This window comes from Coptis chinensis, chromosome 5 (assembly GCF_015680905.1).
Source record: "Coptis chinensis isolate HL-2020 chromosome 5, ASM1568090v1, whole genome shotgun sequence".
NCBI lineage: Eukaryota > Viridiplantae > Streptophyta > Magnoliopsida > Ranunculales > Ranunculaceae > Coptis > Coptis chinensis.
Genome location: NC_141460.1, coordinates 42,252,145 through 42,267,817, shown reverse-complemented (window position 1 = coordinate 42,267,817; position 15,673 = coordinate 42,252,145).

The window sequence follows — 15,673 nt, the reverse complement described above, 5'->3', positions numbered from 1 at the left end:
GTAGCAACGTGTTTAAGGATTCTATAGATTGATATTTGATGTTGTTATTTATTATTGTTGTTATTTATTTTTAATGTAAGTTTTAACTTTCGTAGATTTGAATTTTATAGTGAAATGTACTTTGAATGAAAAAATTAATATAATGTGGTTATTTTCATTGTGCGTGGTTGTTTCATATTGATCCCACCTTCCCAAATTGTTTGGGGGTGCTATTATTTATTCCAGCATGATTTTTATATGACCCTCATTTCTAGAAGTTATTTCGGAGTTAGGGTGAGAATATTACCGATATGGGCATATCTATGAATAAATATGGGGTAGGATGAAATCTCGATAAGTTAGGTAGTTTTATCCTAAATTCAACCTAAAAGATACTAGGGTTGTTTTTAGAATTAAGAATATGAGTTGTTTCCGTTTTCGGGTTTGAAAATTTTAGTATTTTCGGAAATTACCGTAAAAGCTTTTAGGCAACTTCCCGATACGTTTTAGCAACTTAAAACCTATAAAAACTTCATTCATTCTACACTCACAACCCACACTACAGCTAACTTCCATCTCTCACCTTTCACTCCCACGTTTCCCGTTGTTCTTCACCATTTTCACAAATCAGCACCTCGGAGCGCACCTGTGCCCCAGTGGAGCGCACCTGCGCCCTAGCCATTGTCAGAAATTTTACACTGAGCGCACCTCCGCCCAAGAGGAGCACACCTGCGCCCATCACACTGTAAATCCAAAAACACCCGAGCGCACCTGCGCCCTAACCTCCGTAAACCATAAATTTCCAGTTTTCTGTGGGTTGTTCCCGGATCAGTTGTAGCTGTTCCAGAGGGTCGTTTTGAGATGACATCCCCTACAATAATACCGGAACAGTCTTTTGAAGATTTGTTCCAAAGCACTACTTATGGTGCTTGGTTTCAGCGAGGTGATCACATCGTGAGGTTGGGAACCGCTTATGGTAAGACGATGAACTTTATTCTCCAAAGACTTGCATCTTATTTTTATGATAATTGTATTTTCTTTGAGAGACCGGATGGAGAACAATTGTTCTCCATCAACATTAATGAGGAACCAATGGAAATTACCAGGTTCTTGCTAGCATTTGTTCTTGGACTTGCTATGCCCGCTGAAATACAAGACCCATGGTGCTATTGGGTAGATAATATGCATGTCTGCACTTATGAGTTTTTGCATGAGTCATATGGGGCAGGCATTTTCCGTATCGAGGACCAAGGGGACTATAACGTCTCCTTCGGTTGCCTGTCCATGAACATAGGAACTGTTATGTTTTGGATCATGCTAAACATTTTAGGGGAATGGCGTTTTTCTCGCGTGAATGATGCCACTTGCGCCGTCTTCCTTGCTTTAGCCACGGGGACGATATGTGCCATGACCTTCCCTTAACCTTGATGTCTAGTTTAACACGAGCCCATAGCATGAGGCATAAGTACCTTCTTATGCCTATTCTAATTTCCGTATTATGCTATGTTTCTTCCCTGTTTTTTTGTACACGCTTTCACGGATTGGATTACGATGCGACATTAATCGCGACCCACAAATAGTATTATTCGATCTTTCCGTGTAATGACTTGGCAAGGGTGGAGGATACAACCTCATCAGGTTGCACCCTACACCCGCCGTAATTCAAGTGGGCTTTTAATAGGTTAGCAATAATAGATGATAAATGGCGGGAAGCCTGGCAAATTATCATGGCATGGCAGGACGCGAAAGAACCTCACTTCTTTATAGAAGAAGAGGATGAGGAGGATGAAGAATAAAAGCGGGAGATAATGTCAGTTTTTTTAATTCCAGTTAGTGTCTGCTTACGTCCCAACCAATTTTATTCTTGTTAACCCCATAATGGGTGGAATTCTTATAATGTTGCGTCAGTTTTTTTATTTTCTATATTAGTATGTTCTAACCTTGTTTTGCAGATGTTCCAGAATTTCACGCGTTTCCATGGTATTTTTCTACCCTCTTTATTTAAATGCTTTGAGGACAAAGCATGCTTCTTTGTTTAGTAGAAACATGTGTAATTAAGACACCTGTTAGGATATAGATATGTATAATATGCATTTGTTTTCAAGTTAAAAATTTCAAAAATATAAATAAATAAGTTTATGCTATACACTTAGGAATATTGGTATTGTTTTCTTTCTTTATGCTCTTAACAATCTTGAAGTCTCACGTAGCTTTTGCATCAGAATAATTGTTAGAAACTTAGGTTAATATGTAGGTAATAATCTTTGCATCTATCTATAAATATATTACATGAGTATCTATGATTGTTAGCAGTAAGTTTCTGAAATCTAGGCTAGAGTACTTATTCTACAAATCCTGTTAGAATATAGCATAAAGCCTTATATGAGCGAAACATTTGAGAAATGACACAAGGGAGAAGTAAAATCCGGATAGAGAAATCACACGCCCACTTGCTTGATCAAGATGCCATATCCTAAGCGAGAATTTAGGCCCTCTATGGATCGATATAGCCAGAAATTGAAACCTATGAATTATTTTCCGCTAGTTAAGTCTCGAGCCTTTCTTTAGCTTTCCATAAACCACAATTCCTTTTACCCTGTTACAAAAACAAAAAAATAAAAAATTCAACTTACCCAATCTAGAATAAGTCCGAGAATAGAATGAGTGAAGAAAGAAGAAGAGAAAACCTGTGTAAACAAAAATTAGTTAGTTGCTGAGGAAAAGAAAAGAAGTTTCCATCCAAGGAAAAGAAAAAGAAAAATAGAAATAAATAAAAACTCCAAAAATAGAATAGAAGGGAGTCAAAAGCCAAAGAAAAGAAAAAGAAAAATATGGCTAAGGATGGAAACAAAGTATAGAAGCAAAAGAAAATAACAAGGTTTTCTCTAAGTTACATAATATGAAGACTCTATTATCTCAGACTTGTCCTTTTGAATATCTATTTTCTTCCTTCTTAAACCATCTCCTAATCCCCGCAACACCTAATAAAGATCTCTAGCTCAATTAGGAATAGGATAGTGTGATAGTAAGTGGCAGATGTGTTTGATTGACTCCGGCTTCCTTGTTTGTCATTGAGATTGTAAGGTAAAGTGTGCCCACTGCACACTGGAGTAGTGAAACTTGAGTGGAAAAATCAGAGTGTTGTAGCTTGACTATTATTGTGAGAACCTACTTCAGGACGCTATTTCGAGTTTCAGAAACGGACCTGTTAATGCATTTTATAGTATTACTCATTGTATATATGTTTATTCGTAGATGATCGATTATTATGCATATATTAACTTAGGTTTCGACTTGATATTTCTGTATGCGTTACTAGTGAGATGTATAGATAATTGGAAGCATGAATAAGGAAACAATAGTTTTATTTCTTAGTCATTGTAGTATAGATGAAGTTTGTGAGTACCTTCACTGGAAAACTCTCACGAGGCTAGAACTCGTCCACTAGGAAATTCCTAGTGGTTTAAGGCCTTATTACATATGGTAAATGCAATCGCACTCAGCGAAACGAGAGTAGTTAGAACTCCGTTTTTGGTCACTTATTCTAATTTCTAATATTTGTTTGAGGACAAGCAAAATGCTGTTTGGGGGTGGTTTGATAAGAGCCCAAAACTGTAGTTTTAACCCCTTAACAATCATACTTTTAGACCAATTATGTGAGTAATAATTAAGAGTTAATACCGACACGTGTTTTATCGCTTTTTTAGGCTTCAAAGTCAATTATGTGCAGAAATGTGCCACTTTGATGAGATAAAGAAGAAATGGTTGGTTAATAAGGAGTTTTGTGATTAAAGGCCAAGATTCAAGAAGACAAAGCCTTTGTAAAGCCCAGTCAAAAGGTGAACAGTCAAAGTCCACGCAAAAGAAAACAAGGCACAAAGAGAAGAACTCAAAACCGTATCTTTGGACTCAGACCTTGGAATTGGGCCTACCTTATGTCAAAACGACCGGCTCGGGAAGAACTTTCCAATGGTCTAAGCTTTGGTCCAATCAGAGGAGCAGAAGTGGACTAAAAGTCTATTGAAGCCGAATCCAGCTGAAGAGCCCTTTTTGGACTGAAGAAATTGGGGTTTAGGCCCGATTTTCCAGCCCAAAACATGGCTCCAAGCCCATGCACGATTTTTGGATCTGATTTCCTCCTTATCAAGAAAGAAGACTTAACTCTGAAGATATCTAGGAGCTTAGGATAGAAAGTAGCCATTAGAATAGCTTCTAGATCTAGTTTTAATGGTTTTTAATTAACTTTAGTTTCATTTCATTCCTTGTTTTAGATTAAACCATTAAAATATTGTTATTCATTTGATTAGATTAATAAAATAGTTTATTATTATTCAATTCTTTTTTTTTTGTCATTACATTTATAGATCTAGTTTAAATTCTTGTCGATATCATTTCTTAATTATTAATTAGATTTCAATTATTGTTTGTTAAATTAGTAAAGTTGGAATCTTGATATTATGTTTAGTTTAGATTCATATGGAAATGATTGTGGAATAATTCTCGGCTAAACCTCCATTAGAGGGGGTTGAGAAGCCTTGATGAAAGTTTGATTCAAATTATCGTAGAGTCGTCGTAATTTCTATTCCACTTTAGAAACGATTAATTCACCATGAGAATGGGTTTAATCGTTCACATGCTAGTTATGAATTGGTAGAAGTGCCATGTGTAATTAGGGATTAGGATGAACCAATTGTTCTACGTAGCAGTTTAATTCGGATTACGACGATTCGTCGTTAGTAAGATAAGTTGAGTTAAGGTGGAATCAATCCCCCCCTAATTTCTTATCATAGAATCAACGCAGCATTCCATAGTTAATTAGTCGTATCTTGTGGGTAGTTGTATCGTAGTTTATAATTCGTAAATCTCTCATTAGACTTTAGTTAAAATTGATTTGACTTAGAAAACATTACATGTGAAAGAACTAGGAGTGGAACGAATCATCTACTCCACTATATTTCAATAGGATTGAGAGTAGAAAAATATCTTTAATAAATCTAGTAACAAGCAGTTGTAGTTTTACTTTTGTTTAGAGTTTCTTCGCTTTATTCATTAGTAAAACTATTTATTTTACGTCTATCATTATTCATAGAGAGTATGGTTAGGCAGAGATGTTGATTATGGATACTTGAGGGTATTTGGGTGTTAAACATTTGTTCATATTTCCAAGGATGAGAGATCCAAGCTTGATGACAAAGACAAGTAGTGCATTTTTCTGGGTTATGAGGATGAGAAATTTGGCTACAAACTTTATGATCCGATCAACAAGAAAGTAATCCGAAGTTGAGATGTTGTGTTCTGGGAAGACCAAACTATAGCAGACTTTGAGAATGGTGAGAAGCTAGAAGCTTTCATTGATGATCTTGTTGACTTACCCACAAGAAGATGGGGTAAGGAGATCTGAGAGAGAAAGACAAGCTTCAACAAGGTATCCACCACATACATATATTTTACTATCTGATGGTGGAGAACCTATGTACTATTGATTAGTCCCCAAATGTGTGTTTTATTACCTTTACAATGCTTCAAATATGCTCTTCTTATGCTTAATGAACATACAACTTATAACATTTGCTACCATTTGCAGGATACAGGCCATTTAGGACGCATATTCATAATATGTCCATTTTATCACAAAAAGAATGGTTATTTATGTTACTTGGGGAGATTCAAGCTTAGGAGCAAAAGTACCGGAAAGTCAAAGTCAAAAGTCAAGTTAACTGTTAAAGTCAAAGACTCAAGGCTGAAAGCTACGGACTCAGGGACCTAAAGCAAAAATCAAAACTTCTATTGTATGGGCATAGGTCAATAGCCCATAAGGTTGTTTTTAGAAGGAAGGGCATAATTGTAAATGGTGTCCTATATAAACCAAAGAGATGTAGAGAATTTCTTATCCAAGTTTTAGGGTCCAAACCATTTGGTTTGTTAGGAGTAGTGTAACCTAAATTTAAATTAAAGTCTTTTTATTTTCTTTTATTTACTTTAATTGGATTTTCCATTATTGTTCTTCAAGTTCTTCAATCAATGTTCAATCAAGTTTCTTTCACTACAAGTTCTTGTCTTCATTCCCTTTCATTCATACTTTAATCTTGTTTTCATTTCATGTTTTAAAACCCCATCCATTCAACTAGTGTTTTCCACCATTAGAAAAGAGAGAAGAGTTTAGAGAAAGTAGTTTCCATCCATCAAACTCATCCTCCAACCTTTGGATCTAAGATGAACAACACAAAACCGAACTCCCATTTTCTAAACTTGTCAACTATCAAGAGGCTCTTAAATGTACATACAAGGAGAACTGGTTGAAAGCCATGCATGATGAGATGAGTTCTTTGCATAAGAATTACACTGATAACTTAGTTGAGAAACTGAAAGGAAGAAAAGTTCTCAAGAATAAGTGGATCTTCAAAGTCAAGCATGAGGAGAATAATCCACATCCAAGGCACAAAGCTCGCCTAGTTGTGATGGGATTCGGTCCAAGGAAAGGTATTGACTTTGATGAAATTTTCTCTCCTGTAGTTAAGATGACTTCTATCATTGTGGTAGTAGGTTTGACCACAAGGATGAACCTAGAGGTTGAGCAACTAGATGTCAAGATAGTTTTTTTTCATGGAAATCTTGAAGAAGATGTCTATATGGACCAGCTAGAGGGGTTTGAGGTCAAAGACAAGGAACACCTAGTATGCAAGCTAAGAAAGAGCTTGTATGGGTTGAAGCAAGCACCGAGACAGTGGTACATAAAGTTTGAGTCATTTATGGTGAAGCATGGATACAAGAAGTCTACTTCAAATTATTATGTGTTTGTTCATAAATTTCCTGATGGGGATTTCATATTGCTTTTGTTGTATGTGGATGATATATTGATAGTTGGACAAAACATCAACAAGATATCCAAGCTGAAGGATTTGGGTCAAGCAAAGCAGATACTTGGTATACAGATCACTTGTGATAGAAAGAGTGGGATGTTATGGATTTCTCAAGAAAGCTACATTGAGAAGGTGCTGAAGATATTCAACATAGATCAAGCGAAACTAGTCAGTTGTCCGCTTGGTGGCTAGTTCCGCATGACCAAAGGTATGTGTCCAAAGGGTGAGCATGAGTAGAATGAAATGGAAAATATTCCTTATGCATCCGCAGTGGGTAGCTTGATGTATGCAATGGTATGTACATGACCGGATATTGCTTTCGCCGTTGGTGTTGCAAGCCGATTTCTGGCAAATCCGGGTAAGGAGCAATAGGAAGGTGTTAAGTGGATATTGAGATATCTCAAGGGCACTTCAAAGCGTATTTGTGTTTTGGTGGGAGTAAGACCTTGCTTGAAAGCTACACAGATGTAGAAATGGCAGGTGATATTAATTCTATGAAGTCCACTTCCGGTTATCTGTTTACTTTTGCAGGGGGAGCAGTTTCTTGGCAATCTAATTTGCAAAAATGTGTTATCCTTTCCACTACAAAAGCAGAGTATATTGCAACCACTGAGTGTTGTAAAGAGATTCTATGAATGGAGAGGTTCTTCAATGAACTAGGGCTAAAGTATAACTAGTTTGTAGTTTTGTGTGACAGTCAGAGCGCCATCCATTTGAGCAAGAATCCGAGTTTTCATTCTAGATCCAAGCACATACATGTGTGTTATCATTGGATTAGACAAGTTTTCAAAGACAAGCATTTATGCATTGAGAAGATCCATATTGACAAGAATGGGTCGGATATGATGACCAAAGTTTTACCGAAAGGTAAGTTTGATGTTTGTTGTGCAACCGCCGGAATGGAAGCAGACTCCTCTTGTTGATTTGAGAATACATGGAGGTATCCCCCCTCATTGCTCGAGAGGGGGAGATTGTAGGAGGTATCCCTCACATAAGGAGGAAGGAGAAATAGGTAATGTTTGTCTGAATAAGTCAGAGCGCCTGGGAGCTCAGATTAGTTGTGCCTAAGGCGCGCCCTCGCCCTTGTCGTGAAAAAGAAGATAGTTTCTTTTCAGCCTCTCATGAAACATGTCTATTGGAGTTTGGAAGGTGGAAAAATAAGAGGGCACACGTGTGCTCAAATTGGCCTTGCCAAGAGCGTGCCCGCGCTTGATAACCCATAAAAACTCAACTAGATTACTCTAACCTCATTCTTACGGTATCAAAGATTTTTTTTTCTACTCTCACATATATATTTATGCAATATATCTAGTACGGAATCGTTCAACTCTTAACTCTCAGGACTTAAACAAATTCAATTGAACAAACACAAAGAACAATGGTGAGAATAATGTGTGATGTGAAATTTCTATACTATCATTCCCAACACAAGAACAATAATAACAAGTCATAATTTAATAACTAATTTAAACTTTATAAATCTAATTTAAACAATAACAATAATGATTCAAAATGAATTAAAACTAAAATTAAAACTAATTTAGAACTAAGATTATGAATAACTACTTATCAAATTAAAACAAACTAATTAATTGAATGTAAAAACTAGATCTAAACTAAGTTATTTGAACTCATTAATGGAGTCTAACCTAATTTTCTAATCTAGATCTAGGTATGCTTAAGAGTTAAGTCTTCTCCATACAAACGGAGGAGACCAGATCCACTTTTTTGTGCATGGGCTGAGGTGCCATGTTTTGGGCCAGAAAATCGAGCCCAAAACCATATCTTTAGTCCACAGGGCCTTTTTCAGCTGGATCTGACTTTAGTAGGATTTTCGTCCACTTCTACTCCTTTGACTGGGTCAAGACTTGGACTATTTGAAAGATCTTTCCGATACGGTCGTTTTGATATAAGTTAGGCCCAATTCCGAGGTATGAGTCCAAAGATACGGTCTTAGGAAGTTCTGCTGACTTTTGTGGGCTGTTTCTATCCGCATTGACTCTGACTTCTCAGCTTCTAACCGGACTTTACAAAGGCTTTTTCTCCTTGAATCTTGGCCTTTATTCACAGAACTTCTTAGCAGCCAACCCTTGTTCCTTTATATCGCCAAAGTGGCACATTTCTGCACAAAATAGACTTCAATGCTTGAAATACATAAAAACACGTAATCAACATTAACTCTTATTTCTTACTCACATAATTGGTCTAAAAGTATTATTGTTAAGGGGTTAAAACTACATTTTTAGGCTCTTATCAAACCACCCCCAAACAGCATTTTGCTTGTCCTCAAGCAAATATGAGAAATTAGCATAAGTGACCAAAAATGGAGTTCTAACTAATCTCGTTTCGCCAAGTGCGATTGCATTGACCATATGCAACAAGGCCTTAAACCACTAGGAATTCCCTAGTGGACGAGTTGTAGCCTCGTGAGAGTTTTCCAGTGAAGTTACTCATAAATTTCATCTATACTACAAAGACTAAGAAATAAAACTATTGTTTTCTTATTTATGCTCCCAATTATCTATATATCTCACTAGCAATGGATACAGAATAATCAAATTGAAACATGAGCTAATATATGCATAATAATCAATCATCTACGAATAAACATATATACCATGAGTAATACTATGAAAAGCACTAGCAGATCCGTTTATGAAAACTTGGAATAACGTCTTTAAGTAGGTCCTCACATAAATGTCAAGACAAAAACCACTCTGATTTTCCGCTCAAGTTTTGCTACTCCAGTGTGCAGTGGGAGTAATCGTTTTTATATGGGAGTAATCGTTTTTAATCCACTCTTGCTTACACTTACTTGACACGAATTTAGACTAATTAAACCTATTCACTAATAAGAGTAATCTTAGGCTATGAAAATAGTAAATTATAATACTAAAACAGTGATTTAAAGTGATGAGAGAAGGATATAGAGAGGGGTGGGTAATCCACCACACGATTCGATTGGCTTTTAGTTTAGTCATCGAATCGAATTCCTTGATCCCTAGTGAATACCAAGTCATCTCTGATCATGGCTTCACTAGCATGAGAGTTTAGCTCCACCACAAATCTCTTTAATGGTGGCTCTAAACTCTAGTTCAACTCTTATGATTTTTATCTCTAAACAATCATAAGAATCAAACTGGAAACGCTAATACAAAACAACAACCATACTAATTAGCTATCATCCTCACGTGGTTTCATAACCTCTAATGGAGGTTTAGCCTTGTGTCATCAGATTTATTATACTAAAGCAATAAAAGAAACACATAATAAAGTAGAGACAAGAATTGAATTGAAGAACTTAAGATTTTTATTGAAGGTTTTAATGGAGGCTACAATTATAAAACTAATTCTAACCCTAAACTAAACTAATCAGAGACTAAAGGGAGGAAGGAGTGTAATGTTTAACCTTAATCCTCTTTATATAGGAGAGGATTAGGGTTGCATTTTCATGCATAGGCCTGAAAGGGAGACTTTGGGCCTCTAATGTGAGCCCAAAGTCTATTAGGTAAAATTTAAAGAGGCCACAACTACTGGAAATTACTTTAGTGCCCTTTTCATCCACTCTTATAGCTTTGATTGGGGCAAGACTAGATCCATTCGAAAGAAAATTCCAAGATAGTCGTTTTGACATAAAGTAGGTCCAATTCCGAGGCACGAGTCCAAAGATATGCCCTTTTGAAGTTCTGATAACTTTTTGTCATTTTTCTACCCAAATTGACTTTGACTTCCCAGCTTTGACTGGGCTCGAAAACGCTTTTTCTTCTTGATTCTTGGGCTTTAAACATAGAACTCTTCTAGCAATCATCTTGACTCGTTTTCTACGTAAAATGACATCTTTAAGTACATAAACAACTTCAATACCTGAAATACATAAAAACACGTAAACATTACTAAATTTTATTTATTATAAACATAATTGGCTTAAATGTAATACTATTAAGGGGTTTAAACTACAGTTTTGGGTACTTATCACTTGAGAGAAAAAACTAAGACCACAAATGAGTGATTTAATGTTAATTATACTAATCTTGTTTCGTGGAGTATGATTGCATTGACTATATGCAACAAGGCCTTAAACCATTAGGAATTCCCTAGTAGACGAGCTTTAAATCTCATTAGAGTTTTCCAGTGAAGGTACTCACAAACTTCTTTTATCTAGTACAAAAATTTATTCTCAAAAGTCTATATATCTTATTAGCGGGGAATAAGGACAAGCTCCTTTGAACTTAGAATAACATATGTACAGTAATTTAATCATCTAAAGATAAATGTGCAAAACAAGAGCAATGAAATGCAAAAGCAGAGTCCTTTCTGAGACATTTGGAGAGCGTCCTTAAGGTGGGTTCTCACAGGGGTGTGTTGCAATCATAACTCACTGATATATTTACTCAAGTTTCATTCTCTCCAGTGTAGTGGGCATTTATATTCCTCACATACTCAAATAACTTCCAAAGAAACCAAGGTCGATCGATCACGCTTACCACTTACTATCACACAATCCTATTCCTAATTGAGATAAAGGTCTTTTATTAGGAGTTACGAGGCTAGGGTGATGGTTTAGAAAGAAAAAGGAAGGGAAAAACAAAATTTTGATAAGTTGACAAATTGGGTCTCCAAAATACTTGTAACTAGAGAAGAACCTCGTTGCTTTCTTTGCTTCCGAATTGTAATTCTTTAGCCCTTTGGCATAATTTGTGACTCCATATGATTTTGAATTTTGGGAATTTTAACTTTGCTTTTGTTTCTTTTTGTTTTTGTTTCTAATATCGTCTCCTTTTTTATTTTGAACTTTTGGGAGATTCGATTATTTACTCATTTGATTTTATTTTTAGAGTTTTGGTTTTGGATAGGTTTTTCTTTTCTTCTCTTCCTTTCTTTTCTTTTTGAAGCAACTAACTGGTCTGTTTTTGGCTAGATTCTAACAGGATATGGAACTTAATTGTTCTAACTTTGGTCTCGGAAACTCACTGCTATATATAACCAAATGTTTATGCATGCATTTCATAGAAAGATGCAGAAACAATTGTACGTATATTAGTCTAAGTTCGAAGAACAAGTCCTTACTCTATTTCTATAATGAGACTTCTAAACTTTTTATTCAACATAAAAAAAGAAAACAAGACTTTTAATACTAAACATAAAAATATTTTTGGTCATTTTTGAAAAAAAAATTAGGAAGGAAGAAATATACTACTAAGAAAGAAATATACTACTATAAGAAATATCTAGTTTTTGCAAAATGTTACTATACCACCCCCAAATAGAAATATGATTTGTCCTCAAAGTATGAAGAGAAAAGATATTACCATATAAACATGAGCAAAAACGACGATACACCTGTATTTTGTTCTTCATGATGAAAATATGCCACCCCAAAATAAGTTTGGGGCGTGGGTTGTTTAATATAGAACGAGAAATACATGGTTTATTGTACTAAGGATAATTATTCTACTATGATTTTTTTTTGGATTTTTGTATTTCTGAAAACATATGAAATGCAGAAATGAAAAATAGAAAATTTTGGCATGATGTATTTGTATTACCTTCTACTCATATACCAAATTTAACAAGAAAGCAAATAAAACAAGCATATATAGAATTAATATTATACTAACGTTATAATAAAACATAAGTGTGAAAAGAAAGAAAAAACTGAAAAATAAAACATAAACTATAACTATCTATACGGACACTAAGGAGCTGCCGAGTCAGAATCCGTGCGTGACTCGTCTCGACATCTAAAAGATCCTTCTCCTTGATGACGTTGGGTCCTAGCATGTCTATCACTACGCTGGAGCATGTCACTAATGCTCTGAAGTGTTCTAGTGACACTGTGCTGAAATCTTTGCTGCTCCTGTTGCAAAGATCACTGCTCCTCTCTGAGGGTCTGCTATTCCACCATGATTACTCCCTGTGTTTGCTTGAGCTAGTGGATGTGCTGATGCAGAATCCTCTAGCCTCCATGGAAGAAGTGAATTCCGTCTATGGGCTGAGTGAACTGCCCAGTGGCATCTTCAACGAAGTAATACACTTTCTCAGTAGGGCGTGCTTGTTCAGCGGCTCTGGCTGCAGGTGGAAGCCAAAATTTCTGGACAAAGTGGGCATAGATAGGACCTGTGGTAGCGTCCTAGACCTCCACTAGGGCGTCTGTGGCCTCAAACCCCCAGTGTTGCATGATCCTGGTGACCAGCATTGGTACAGGAGCGGTGGACCTCCTAGGTTTACAGAGTTGCTCCCAAACAAATGTGTCGATGCAGAAGCTATTCTTCTACTCGTGGAGAATCCATAGAACATGGAGCATTGTCTTACCGATATCTGAAGGCTTGGCTGAGACTAGCAGGTTGTAGGTTGTCCACTGAGTTACTGCGAACTGATTCCTTCGCAGCGAACTCTGAAATGTGTAGTTTGACTAGAGGTTTTTAAAAGTTGTAGTATTGGTGGTGGTCTTCTGATAAAAGATAAAATTGATTAATCTACCAACAAAATGAACGATGAACTCAAAACGTAAGTAAACTAAAAACTATCTTATGATGCTAGATTGCTTATCAAAGTTTCTACTCTCGAATCTATCGAAATAGAGTGGAGTAACAAATTCGTTCCACTCCTAGTGCTCTAGCATGGAATGTTTTCTAATCTAATTAGTCGGTCTTAAGTCTAATGAGAGCTTTACGAAGGGTGTTATACTACGATACCTATAAGGAATATATTATGTTGAATTTAACTACGAATGCAATGGAAATATGATTGTTTTTGAATCTAGATAAAGGATTAGAGGGGAATTGAATCCACCTCGAATCCAACTTAATAACCTAGTATAGATTCTTGTATCTCGATTCTTACGTTCTTACGGCAAGAATTCGAGTTCTAATCCCTAGTGTTCATGGCATTTCTACCGAATACTAACTAGCATGTGAGGTCATCCACCCATTCTCATGGCGAATCACGACCTTCTAGATTAGAATAGATTCTACAATGCTTCTACACTATACCACTAAGTTTTCATCAAGGCTTCATCAACCCCTCTAATGGAGGTTTTAGCCTTGAATCATTCCGCAATCATTCCCATATGAATCTAAACTAAACATATTATCAAAGATTCGAAATTTACTAATCTAAATTAAACAATAATTAAATTCTAATTAACAACTAAGAAATGGTAACCAACAATAATTAAAACTAGATCTATAAATTGAGATGACAAAATCGAAATTAACAAAATAACTATTTTATTTATCTAATGAATCAAGAACAATGATTCAAAAACTTAATCGAAAACAAGAATTGAAAATGGAACTAAAACTTAATTAAAATACTGGAAACTAGATCTAGAATTATCTATATTGTTTAGGTCTGACTAGCTACCATTAACAAAGAGCTAAGCTTTTCTTTTTATATGTCCAGATCCAAAAATCGTGCATGGGCTTGGAGCCATGTTTTGGGCCAGAGAATCAGGCCTAAAACCCAATTCTTTCAGTCCAAAAAGGCCTTTTCAGCTGCAGTTGGCTTCAACAGACTTTTCGTCCACTTTTGCTCTTCTGATTGGTTCAAGGCTAAGACCATTGGAAATCTCTTTCCGAGCCGGTCGTTTTGACATAAGGTAGGCCCAATTCCGAGGTCTGAGTCCAAATATACGGCTTTCGGAAGTTCTGCTGACTTGTGTGCTGTTTCAGCTCGCGTCGACTTTTCAGCTTTTGACCGGGCTTTAGAAAGGCTTTGTCTTCTTGAATCTTGGCCTTTAATCATGGAACTCCTTAGTAACCGACCTTAGCTCCTTTATCTCGCTAAAGTGGCACATTTCCGCACATAATGGACTTTGAAACCTGAAATGCATAAAAACACGTAATCAGTGTTAACTCTTAATTATTACTCACATAATTGGTCTAAAAGTATAACTGTTATAGGGTTAAAACTACAGTTTTGGGCTCTTATCAAACCACCCCCAAACAGCATTTTGCTTATCCTCAAGCAAAGATGAGAAATTAGAATAAGTGACCAAAAATGGAGTTCTATCTACTCTCGTTTCGCTGAGTGCGATTGCATTGACCATATGCAACAAGGCCTTAAACCACTAGGAATTCCCTAGTGGACGAGTTATAGCCTCGTGAGAGTTTTCCAGTGAAGGTACTCACAAACTTCAACTATACTACAACGACTAAGAAATAAAACTATTGTTTCCTAATTTATGTCCCAACTATCTATACATCTCACTAGCAATTGAATAAGAATAACTAAGTCAAAACCCTAAACTAATACATGCATAATAATCAATCATCTATGATACAAATATAAATACTACGAGTAATACTATGAAATGCCTAGCAGGTTCGTTTATGAAAACTCGGAATAGCGTCCTTAAGTAGGTCCTCACATAAATGTCAAGACAAAAACCACTCTGATTTTTCCACTCAAGTTTCGCTACTCCAGTGTGTAGTGGGCACACTTTACCTTACAATCTCAATGACAAATAAGGAAGCCGGAGTCGATCAAACACATCTGCCACTTACTATCACACTAACCTAATCCTAATTTAGCTAGAGGTCTTTATTAGGTATTGCGGGGATTAGGAGATGGTTTAAGAAGGAAGGAAATGGATATTCAAAAGGACAAGTCTGAGATAATAGAGTCTTCATATTATGTAACTTAGAGAAAACCTTGTTATTTACTTTTGCTTCTATACTTTGTTTCCATCCTTAGCCATATTTTTTTTTTCTTTTCTTTGGCTTCTGACTCCCTTTTATTATATTTTTTGGAGTTTTTATTTATTTCTATTATTTTTTTTTTCTTTTCCTTGGATGGAAACTTCTTTTCTTTTTCTTAAGCAACTACTAATT